Source organism: Pantherophis guttatus, chromosome 4 (genome assembly GCF_059756535.1).
Source record: "Pantherophis guttatus breed Tessera chromosome 4, ASM5975653v1, whole genome shotgun sequence".
Lineage (NCBI taxonomy): Eukaryota > Metazoa > Chordata > Lepidosauria > Squamata > Colubridae > Pantherophis > Pantherophis guttatus.
Genome location: NC_142066.1, coordinates 121,545,165 through 121,556,739, shown reverse-complemented (window position 1 = coordinate 121,556,739; position 11,575 = coordinate 121,545,165). Strand labels below are relative to the sequence as shown.

The following is an 11,575-nucleotide window of genomic DNA, read 5'->3' as shown; positions in this document are numbered from 1 at the left end:
AATTCTTGCTTAGCCCACCACCCAGCTGCAGACTATGCTGTCTCTTATCTGACCATTCCTTGGCAATGCCTCTTCACCTTGTTTTTCAAGATCTTTCCCACATTCCACCACAGACTTGGACTTTGATATTGGGATGCTACCCTTAGCTCTCAACATGGAGATTCTGAATCAAGAATAGGCAGAGGATAATTTGGTATAGTTGAATTGGCAACGATAGCAGCAAAGGATCTCTAGAGTTTTGCACACATGGAAATATATTTTAACTGCATGTGTACAAAGATGGAAGTCTTTGAGCCTAGTGAATGACCAAGAAAGTTGGGGGGAGGGGACAGAATGCCTCATGAAAATGTTGATCTAATGTGTAGCTTATATATAAAAAGTGTAAACTTATAGTAAAACTACTGCAATGTGCTGTATGTGGAGCTGCCCTTGAAGAGTGTCCAGAAGCTTCAGTTGGTACAGAATGCAGTAGAGTGGGCAGTTGTATATGCTTCTAGAACATTGCATGTTATGTTCTGTGAGCTGCATTGGTATCCAGTTTGCTTCTGGGTCCAATTCAAATGCTGGTTGCAAATTTTAAAGCTCTTCAAGGCATGGAACCAGGCTTCTGAGGGAATGCTTCTCCCTGATTATTTCAGTTCGACTCATTAGGTCTGACAGAGAAGGGATGCTGCAGATACCATCAGCGAGGGATCTACATTTGGTGGGTCCCAGGAGACAGGCCTTCTCTGCTGTAGCACATAAGTAAGGAAACATTCTTTCACTCCAAATTAGATTACCTTCATTCTTTATGTCATTTTGGAAGGCCCTCAAGATGTGGTTATGTTGTCAGACCTAAGGCTCCCAGGAAACTGAAGGTTTGCTTAAAGGACTCTATTGTTGAAGTGACCATTTGTGTATGGGTTTGTGTATTTATTTTTTTATACTATTTATTTATGTTTAATGTAGATTTCTATATTTCCACATATTTTGTTTTTATATTTATGTTTTTGTACTTGATTATTGTGATGTGCCCAAAGTTGCTTTTGGTGAGATGGGCATCTATACAAATTTGATTAATAAATAAAAATAAAAAGGAGCATAATCTTCCAAAACCAAATAGGTGCTGCAATGTTGAACAGCATTTCTTAGGTAATCAGACTTTTATCTAAAGACTCAGACTTCATAGAATGTTATAAAAGTTCATAAGTTACCACTTTTTATTTATTTATGAGAGAGGTGTGATGGCTCAGTGGTTAAAGATGCTGAGCTTGACATCTGGAAAGCTGGCAGCCTGGGTTCAAGACCCAAGTGCTGCATAACAGGGTGAGCTCCCATTACTTGCCCCAGCTCCTGCCCACTTAGCAGTTCAAAAGCAGCAAATGCAAGTACATTGATAGGAACCACTTCAGTAGTAAGATAATGCCATTCTGTGACCCTCAGTGTATAGTCATGTGGCCAAATGACCACGGAAGCATCTTTGGACAGTGCTGGTTCCTTTGGCTAAAGAATGGAGATGAACACCATTCCTAGAGTCAGACACAACTGGACAGGGGAAACCTTTACCTTTATTTATTTATCACATCTAAAGCTGTAATGGCCTGAAAAAATAATTTAAAAGTAAAGAGAAAGAAAAGAAATAATGTCCCAGAGATAGATCCAGACAGGTATTGTGGAGTCCATGGGTGATGCAATTATTAAAATCTGCTTTGGATATCTGTTCAGAAATAAAATTATATTGAGTTTCTTCTGGGTAATTATAAGCCAGGTATGAGTAGCAATGAGATGTTGCAGTTTGCTTCAGGGGCAGGTTTCAAAACCTGTCGCTACCGGTTCTGCATGCGCAGAAGCGTCTGTGTGGGTGGCTGCAGCCTCCTGCCACCACTGCTACGGGTTCACCCAATTTGGGGCAAACCGGTAGCAACCCACCACTGGTTTGCTTATAACATTTGGAAGAGGGTTGAGGACTGTTGTAAAGGCAAAATAGCTAGGACACAGCTTTGTATTTTTTTTTCTCTGGATTTGATTTATTTGGCAGGAAAGTTGTGCAATTTATCCTAAACAATTTTTTCTTTAACCTCTATAAATACAGCATTTAGCATAATTAAATAACATTTTTTCCCTTTTTCTGTAATTTCAAGCCAGGTATATTGCTAGTAAATGACAAGGTAGACAGCAATTTTATTTAAAAAAGAAAAGATGTGATTACATCAGACCTGATGATCTGATTTTAGAAGACTAAAATTATTCACCACAAGCTCAACTGAAGTTTATGCATGTACATGTGTAATTGGCAATGTAGGAATCAGCCAGGAATCTTGCAATGGGCTGTGGGGCTTTAGTAACTCTAAGACGGATCATCAGGCAAAAAGTGTACTATATTAAGTTTATTAAGATAAAGAAGGGAATACCTATGCCCTAGAAGGAAGGCATATAAATGCCAATTTATTGTTATTATTTATTCAAGTTGCTCATTTCTGCTCCAAGTATTTTACATTTATGGTATATTCATATTTCTTATGCAATTATTCTACTGTGCCTTCTAATACTCTTAAACAAATTCTCTTCTCCATTCCTAGACTTCTTCAGTCTAAGAAAGCCAGCAAGTCTGCAGACTTGTATCTAGTAGGTAAAAATGTTTCAACAGACGTTATTATCATTTTGCAGTTTGTGATAATTTCTATTTCTACGGCAATTCCTTACATATGTACAGGAATTCACTTTTGCCCAGAAAGAGTGATATTGTCCTGCTATTTTCAAATTTGGGTTCTTCTATATGTTCTATATGTTCTATATCTTAATATGTTGATGTGGATTGAACTTTGTTTGTTACTGCACACTTTCCGTAGCACCTCCCTATTAACTTACTATTACTAGTAAGTTAATAGTAGAAGCAGGAATTCCATATTTATACAAGTGTATCCTAACATCTTCCAATTTATACAGGGTGCCAAATAAATTAATTGTAGGAGAGTCTAAACTGACAAAATCTGCCAGTCATTGATCCAAGGAAGATGATACATTTACAGTTGAGAAATCGAATCTTCCTTCTCTAGCCATTAAAGCTGACTACAGGCAACAAAATAATGCATTAATTTTTGAAAACACGTTTAGGAGTACATAAAATATGTTCTAGGAATATATAAAGATTTATATGTCTATCTGGTATAAGATAAATCAATCTGAGTCAGAATGGATGCTTTTGGAAGCTAACGTGTTATAAATAGCAGTGTTTTCTCAGTGCATTTGATGGTTTCTAGAGGTAATAATTTATCCTGAGCTTAGGGCTATCTAGATATATATCAGATGATTAAGCAGAATTTAAATACATAGTTATTAAAATAGGCTGGGAAGATTTTGTGTAACTTGAGTGTATGGGAATATATATTTTTATACTTTCAAAATGAACATCTTGCTATAGGTAATTTGTATCTTATGTGACCCTAAAAATGGAATGAGGATCTATGTGCAGCCTTTAGGTTGCCCACTCCTACTGCATATTATTTCTGCTCTCTCATTTGTCAAGATGATCATTCAGCCAAGCACAATACACTCCAATTTTAGAACTCCTAAGAGCAGAAATAGAAACAGCTTGTGCTCTATTTAGAATGCTTACTATCAGCAAAATCCTGAGCAGATTTGCCCACTCAGTTATTCCTCCCAGCTATGGCCTTACTGGCTGTGCCTGAAAAGAATGATAGTCCATTCATTCCTATTTCAGATAGGACTGAACCAGCTTCAGAGCAACCTATGGGAGATTCTGTCCCTTAACTGAATCATGTAGTCTCTACACATCTTTAGGGTAAACCATACATCTCAGGTCATAGTACTGCAAAACAGCTCACAATGAAGTATATAAAATGAGACTAAACCATAGGTAGTACAGCAAGTCTATAATATAATACATGTAGTATGAAAAAGCATGCCTCTAGTTATTCTGAACCTTAACTAGGAATGTTCAGTGGTTTGAATTTGAAGGCCAAAAGGTATCACATAGACCTTGTTTGTAACTGTTTTGCCCTGGGATTTCATCTATCAGATGTAGAGATTAGCAGTGCAAATCCTGGAAAAGGTGCAGCTCATTTAAAGATATACACACAGAGATGCCCATTTGTATCCTGGCGTGCTCCAAAGCACTTTTTTTTCTCTTCTCTAATTTAAAAAACTGCACAGCCCTACTCCTTATCATATGAATCACCAGATGTGTTGAATGTTATTATTCTAAAGGCAAAAGAAGAATTAAATAATATAGTCTGCCTTCTTAAGACAAAGTTATATTTTTAGCATTCAAATGTTGGGTTCCAGTTCTAAATAAAAGTCACAACATTTTTTTCTTTTTATAGCATTCTTTTTCCTTTGCAAACCCACAGCAAAATTTATTAAAATGGTTTGAAAGTATTGGCATTTGTCATTTGTATATTTTGAAAATTTACATATTTGTATATGTAAAATATTACACATTTCATGTTTACTATTTTCTCAAAAGCAGAAAGTAATTCTTGATTAAATTCTAAATGTTCTTTTAGTGTTGAATAAGAATAAGTTAGAATAAGAAAATATACTTATTCTCTCTCTCTTATTTTATTTCTCTCTTTTTCATTCTCTATATTATCAGGCCGTTGCTGAAGGACGGAGTAACAGCTCCTAATTATGCACAAACACGTAAATAATTCATGAACCTCTATTACTAAAGAAAATTCAGAACTATCAAAAAACCAAACTGTTTAGAAAATTGCACTAAAATATTCTGAAGTCGTTTGTTGAAAATGTCTGTTTTGATTTAATCAATCTCTTGAAAGACTCAGCATATTAATCAAAACTAAAGGCACTCCAAACCACAAGAGTTCCACAAAAGCAACTGAAACTGAACTACACTCTTCTAAGCTATTGCCAGCCTCAAAAGACTAGAACATACTAGCCAAACAATATTCTCGTCAACTGACCAACAGAAAACATACATTTGCAAAAAAAAAAAAATGCAATTGAAAAATTGAATTGCAAAAATTCAACTTGCTGAATTCCAGTCATGATTTTATAATAATAAAATCTGAAAAACACAATGACAATTGAACACTGGGAGGAGGGAGTTTGAGTAGAGGCCGAGGCTTGGGAAACAAAGTGATGTTTGAAGTCCCATCAGTGGGAAATCACATCACCCTCCAGTCTCAAAAGTTTTAATAGTATAAGAGACAACTTGTGTTCAATGCAACTTGGAATATGCAGCACCTGAATTGGAAATAAACCTCGTCAACTGCCAGCAGAGAGTGGCATTTGATATGGGGGAGGCATAGAGATACCTTTACAGAAATAACCAAGGATATATTCATTAAGAAAGACTTCAAGCAGAGTTGGGAATGCAAGAAATCATCCCAAGTATTCAGGATGAATCGATAGATTTTTTAAAAATCAGAATACCTAATGAGAACTGTTGAGTATTGAATGGCACATTTGAATGGACCAATCAGGAACATGAGCGGGAAATTCAGAGTAACGTCAGTGGCTGAAGCCGTGGACAGCTCCTAGCTATAAAAGGAACTGCCGCGGCTAGGATTCTCCATTGCTATTACGGAGCTAATAAAAGGTGTTTGATTCTACTGTGTATCCTGTCCATTCTTGCGCCCACAACTTAACACTGGCGATGAAAGTGGGATTGTAGGACAAAGAACGAAGCACTAAACCTCCACGACCATGAGTATCGGTCAGGTCATCGGCTACCACTATGCCTTCAATCAGCCCACCCGCACTGTTCAACCCAGCTGGAGAAGACTGGGAATCTTACATGGAAAGATTCCACATGTACATGGAAGGAAATGACCTCTTAAGCCTGTCGGAGCAGAGAAAGAGAGCAATCTTCCTCACGCACTGCGGAGCTGCCGTGTTCAAGATGGCAAAAGCGCTCGCAGCCCTTACCAAACTGAGAACGTTGTCCTGGACGGATCTACAGAGCATTCTCAAGGCACACTACGCTCCCCAAGCATCGTCCCTGGTAAGGAGATATGAATTTTATCGGAGAGACCAGAGGGAAGGCGAATCAATCAGTGAGTTCATCACGACCCTGAGGGAGATAGCTGCAGCCTGCGACTTCTTAAACCTAGAAGAGGCTATGAGGGACCGGTTAGTGATGGGATTAAAAGACCTCACTTTGCAAAGCAGGCTACTGGCCAAACCTCAAATAACATTCAAGGAGGCATTGGAAGAAGCCACAGCATCAGAGGCATCCCAGAAATCCGTGGCAGCCATGAAAAAGGTGAACAAGGGGCCACAAGGAAAAGAGGAATCTGCGATCCACTATGAGGATGTGGAAACAGAATCAGAGGAAGAAGAGGAAGATGAGGTCCATCACCTACAAACAGACTGGAGAGGCAAACCATGAGGAAAAGGGAAGCTAGAATTCCGGTGTGCAGATTGCAAAGGAAATCACCCCAGGGCAGAGTGCAGGTTCCGCGATGCTATATGCCAACGATGCGACCGAAAAGGACATATAACAAGAGCCTGCAGAGCATCTCAACCAGCATCCCAAAGGAGCCGACCAAACCGCCCACCAAGCTCACCGCCCTCTAATCGATCGTTCAAGACCACCGGAAAAAAGCAACCATTTGGAAGAGGTCGCAGAGACGAGGATTCCGGATCAGAGCGAGGCAAGACCCACCAAACGTTAATAGTGGGTCATGCAAGCGCGGAAAAGTCCAACAAGATGGCGGAGACCGTACTCATTGAGGGGAGACCCTGCAAAATGGAGGTCGATTTGGGATCCTGCCTATCCATGGTCTCCTGGACAATGATACAACAACTGGTTCCAGGCATCAAACCAGCTCACTCAAACACCAAAGGCTGACTCTCACAGACTACCAAGGGAATTGAATCCCAGTAGTTGGTACGGGAAGGTTCAACGTTGCCTACGAAACCTTCAATGCAAAGCTACCACTCACCATCATGGACCGAGATAGACCTAGTCTATTAGGTCTGGAATGGTTCGAGCCGTTAGGACTGGTGGTAACAGGCATCGACCACATCAACGACTGCGGCTGGGAAGAAAAACTGATGGCAGAATTTGTGGAAGTGTTCAATGGTGAATTAGGCAAGTACACGGGGTCCCCAATATCATTTAATCTAGACCCCTAAATTGCCCCTGTCCGAATTAAGCCCAGAAGGGTCCTGTTTGCTCTAAGGCCCAAAATAGATGAACAGCTAGACAAGCTAGTTGCCCAGGGAGTTTTAGAGCCTACTGACCATGCAAAGTGGGAGACACCTATCGTCACCCCTGTTAAGCCAGATGGGTCGGTACACATCTGGGGTGACTGTAAAAGTACAATAAACAGGGCACTACAACAGAGTGCATACCCAGTGCCAGTGGTGCAACATCTGCTCCACTCTTTGGGCCGAGGGAAAATATTTGCAAAACTGGACCTGGCACAAGCATACCAGCAGCTGCCGGTTGACGATGCCACAGCTGAGGCCCAGACAATCGTAACACACAGGGGTGTCTTCAAGTGCAAGCGGTTACAATTTGGAGTCAGTGTAGCCCCTGGATTGTTCCAAAGCCTGATGGAACGTCTATTACAAGGGATTGAGGGAGTTGTTCCATACTTCAACGACGTGCTCATCTCGGCAAGGAATTTAGACCAGCTACAGCAGCGCCTAAGAGAAGTGCTATCTAGATTCCAAGAGGTGGGCCTTAAGGTAAAAAAGAACAAATGCAACTTGGCAGAAAGGCAAGTAGAATTCCTGGGCTACTTAACTGACAAATCAGGAATACGACCCACTCCGGGAAAACTGAGGGCAATTAAAGAAGCACCTACCCCCAAAAATAAAACGGAGCTGCAAGCTTTCTTAGGATTACTGAACTTTTATAATATTTTCCTACCGCAGAAAGCTACAACTGCTGAAACTGCTCCACCGGCTACTGGATAAAACAATGGAATGGAAGTGGGGGAAGAAGGAATGAGCGGCATTCGAAGAAATAAAAAAATTACTAACATCAGACAGAGTATTAGTTCAATACAGTGGAGCATTGCCAATCAGGTTGACTTGCAACGCATCACCTTTCGGCATTGGAGTTGTACTGAGCCATTGCATGCCAAACAGAAGAGAAGCCCCCATTGCATTTTATTCCAGAACATTGTCAAAGCCAGAAAGAAACTACAGCCAACTAGATAGGGAGGCCTTGGCTGCAGTAGCCGGAATAAAGAGATTCCACGAGTACTTGTATGGCCGCAGATTCGAACTCATCACTGACCACAAACCACTACTTGGTATCATCGCTGGACACAAACCCACACCTCCAATATTATCACCAAGAATGATTCGCTGGATAGAGTTCTTAACAGCCTACGATTACCAGCTGAAATACAAGCCTGGCAAGACAATTGGCCACGCTGACACACTCAGCAGATGCCCACTCCCGGAAACAGGGGAGGACCTAGCTCCAGCATCAACCACACTGCTAATTGAGACAATGGAAAGTGCTCAAATCTCCGTTGCAGACATCACGAGAGCCACAGCGAAAGACAAAATCCTGGTGCGCATTTTGAATTGGATCTGGAAGGGCTGGCTGGGAGCGAACGTGAGCACGGAATTCCAGCCATTCAATCAAGACAAACTGAGCTATCGGGACTAAGAGGGTGCATATTGTGGGGAGACAGAGTCATAATTCCTGAGGTACTGAGACAGGACATTTTAAACTTGTTACATGAGGGGCACCCAGGAATAGTGAGAATGAAGGCACTGGCTAGGAGCTATGTGTGGTGGCCTGGAATGGATAAGGAGATAGAGGTGTGGGTAGCAACATGCACACCCTGCCAAGAATCACAACCAGCACCCCACACGGCACCCACACATGATTGGGAGAACCCAGGAACTCCCTGGTCGAGAATACATATAGACTTTGCGGGGCCATGCCAGGGCAACATGTTCCTAATCATAGTGGACGCATTCTCCAAATGGCTGGAAGCGTCCCTAATGCCATCAACAACCATGGACGCCATTGTCCGAGTCTTTAGGAGGTTGTTTGCAACACACAAGTTGCCCGACTTGCTAGTATCTGACAATGGGCCCCAGTTTACGGCTAACGCGTTCGAGATGTTCCTGACCAACCAAGGAATCTGGCACGCATTGTCAGCACCAGGAAAGCCATCCACGAACGGGCTTGTTGAAAGAATGGTGAGAACGACTAAGGAGATGTTAGCAAAGCTGGGCCCCGGGGACATGCAGGCCAAGATAGACAAGCTACTCACTATCCAGCACATCACACCGAGCGCATCCACACAGAGTGTTAATGGGACGAAAGTTGTGATCCCCATTAGACAGGCTGCACCCACAGTACAGCACAGAAAAGCCAACGGATTCCACAAGCAGAGTCCGGCAATTCCAGGTGGGGGACAAAGTTTATGCAAAGAACTTCAGCGGCAACCCCCTATGGATACCGGGAGAGATAACCCAAGTCACAGGACCATTGTTGTACAGACTGTTGACTGAGGATGGCCGACAATGAAAGTGACACATTGACCAGATCAGAGGCAGAGTGACCAGGAATGAACTTGGCCCACCAGAAAAAGACATAGAGAGAAACCAGACCCTACCACAGGCACAAACACAAGACAGCACAGGAAAAGACTCAAACCCAAATAGTGGCAGCAGGCACTTACCTGGAGTACAGGAGGAAGAACCGAACATCAGCTACAATCCAGCATATCGTCTGGGGGAGGAAGAAAGTAACATCCAAGAAAACAGTTCTACCCCGGCAAGCGAGTTTGAGAGAGTTCCAGAGGCGGAGCCAGCAGAGCCACGGAACGTGACCTCTCATTCCAAGAACGCCGGGACAACTGATCTGCGCAGGTCAAGTTGCGCATCAAGATGACCTGCCTACTTACGTGACTACGTTGCCTAGAGTCTTCAGGATTGGTTATGCTAACTAGGGAGGAGGGGTGTTGAGTATTGAATGGCAGATTTGAACAGACCAATCAGGAACATGAGTGGGAAATTCAGAGTAACATCAGTGGCTGAAGCCGTGGACAGCTCCTAGCTATAAAAGGACTGCCGCGGCTAGGATTCTCCATTGCTATTATGGAGCTAATAAAAGGTGTTTGATTCTACTGCGTGTCCTGTCCATTCTTGCGACCACGACTTAACAAGAACAACTGAATTTTGGATGAAACAAACAAAAGCTCAATCATGCTGATTTTTTATTTAAGAAAGCATTTCTTTTTTTTTTTTCTTTCAGAAGGGAAGAAGGGAGGAAAGAAGTAAGGAAGGGTAAAAGAGGAAGTAAAGAAGATGAAGATTGAGATCCATGCTGATGTGCCAATAAATGGAGAGCTGCCAGTTACTACCTTCTTTTTGTTTTTAGTATTCTATGTTTTATGAATGAATTTCAAAAAGTTGAAGTTTAATATGCTTGCCCATAATAGTAATATTCAAGATTCTTCCAGTATAATTTATAGCATTAACAATTTCTGGGTAATTATGGAAACTCTATCCATTTTAAGGATTCTAAGTAGCAATCATTTTCCTGTCCTTAATACTGGCCAGTGTTCAACTAAGGGGTAGAGTTTTAGCCCAACATGTCATGTGAAGTAATTCCACATTTAGTGGAGTGTTTTTAATTCCGTAAAAACACTGATTTTGTATAGGACAAAGTGAAGACATTGCAGTTAAGGGTATTTCAGTTATACTGATCATCAGGAGGTTGTTTCATCCTTATTGGGGTCATATTACCAGATTGTGAGGTACAAACTCTCTATTGTTTAGAGAATTGAACTAATTGACTACTACACTTTAGATAATTATGTTGAGTGCATTGGTTTTAGGAGCTATCTAGGTCCTAACACTCAATAGCATTGTGGAGAGGAATATATGGATATTTATATCTAATGATATATAAGTCCACCTTTCTTTAAACTCTTATAGAAAAAAGAGAGAAATGTCATTTAGGTCATGTCTCCAAATACACAGTAAACTTTCCATCACAAAATGAAATTTAAGAGTTATTGTCTTTGAAATATATTTATCAGTATTCAACTAGGGAAAACAATTTATTTACATGTCTGTTTTGTTTTTTTCTTTCTATGCACTCATTTTTGTAGTCTTGTTTCGTTTTTTGTATTTTTTTCTTTTGTGTTGTATTTTAATGTTTTTGAATAAAATAAAAAAAATGGAAAATCACAAAATGAAATTTAAATTAATTTAAATCATATCTGTTAAATATTGCTAATGTGACGGCTTTTCATTAATTTCCTATTTTTGTCCTTCAATCACAAAAGGGAACTGCCTTCAAGAATGGGGGAGGTGGACAAATACAGTTTTAGGATTTCAAATTTTTTTGTTTCATATTTGTCATATAAACATAATACATGAATAATTTTCTATTAGTGGTCATCCTTCTTCAATACTACTAATCATATTTTATCTATATAGTTCTATATTCAGTCTCTAACATTTCATTTGAAAGGATAGGTTATGGGAAAGATCTCTGCATGTAGCTATTACAGTCAGAATTGCATGGACCCAATGTGAGAAACTCAGCTACAAAAACAAACTGTTTTAGTACAAACGCAGCATTCCGACTGTCACAGAACAGGACAATATTCCACTCCTTACC

General features: G+C 40.6%; 1 long non-coding RNA gene across 2 annotated transcripts; it reads left to right on the top strand.

Moving 5' to 3' along the window:
* Positions 1 to 529: 529 nt before the first annotated feature.
* LOC117654987 (uncharacterized) lies at positions 530 to 11,144 on the top strand. Of its 2 annotated transcripts, none has more exons than XR_004588475.3 (3): positions 530 to 744; positions 2,559 to 2,604; positions 10,199 to 11,144. It is a non-coding gene; the product is annotated as an uncharacterized LOC117654987 (long non-coding RNA). The 2 variants fall into 2 exon arrangements; XR_004588476.3 differs by having other exon boundaries at positions 2,559 to 2,608.
* Positions 11,145 to 11,575: the final 431 nt, after the last annotated feature.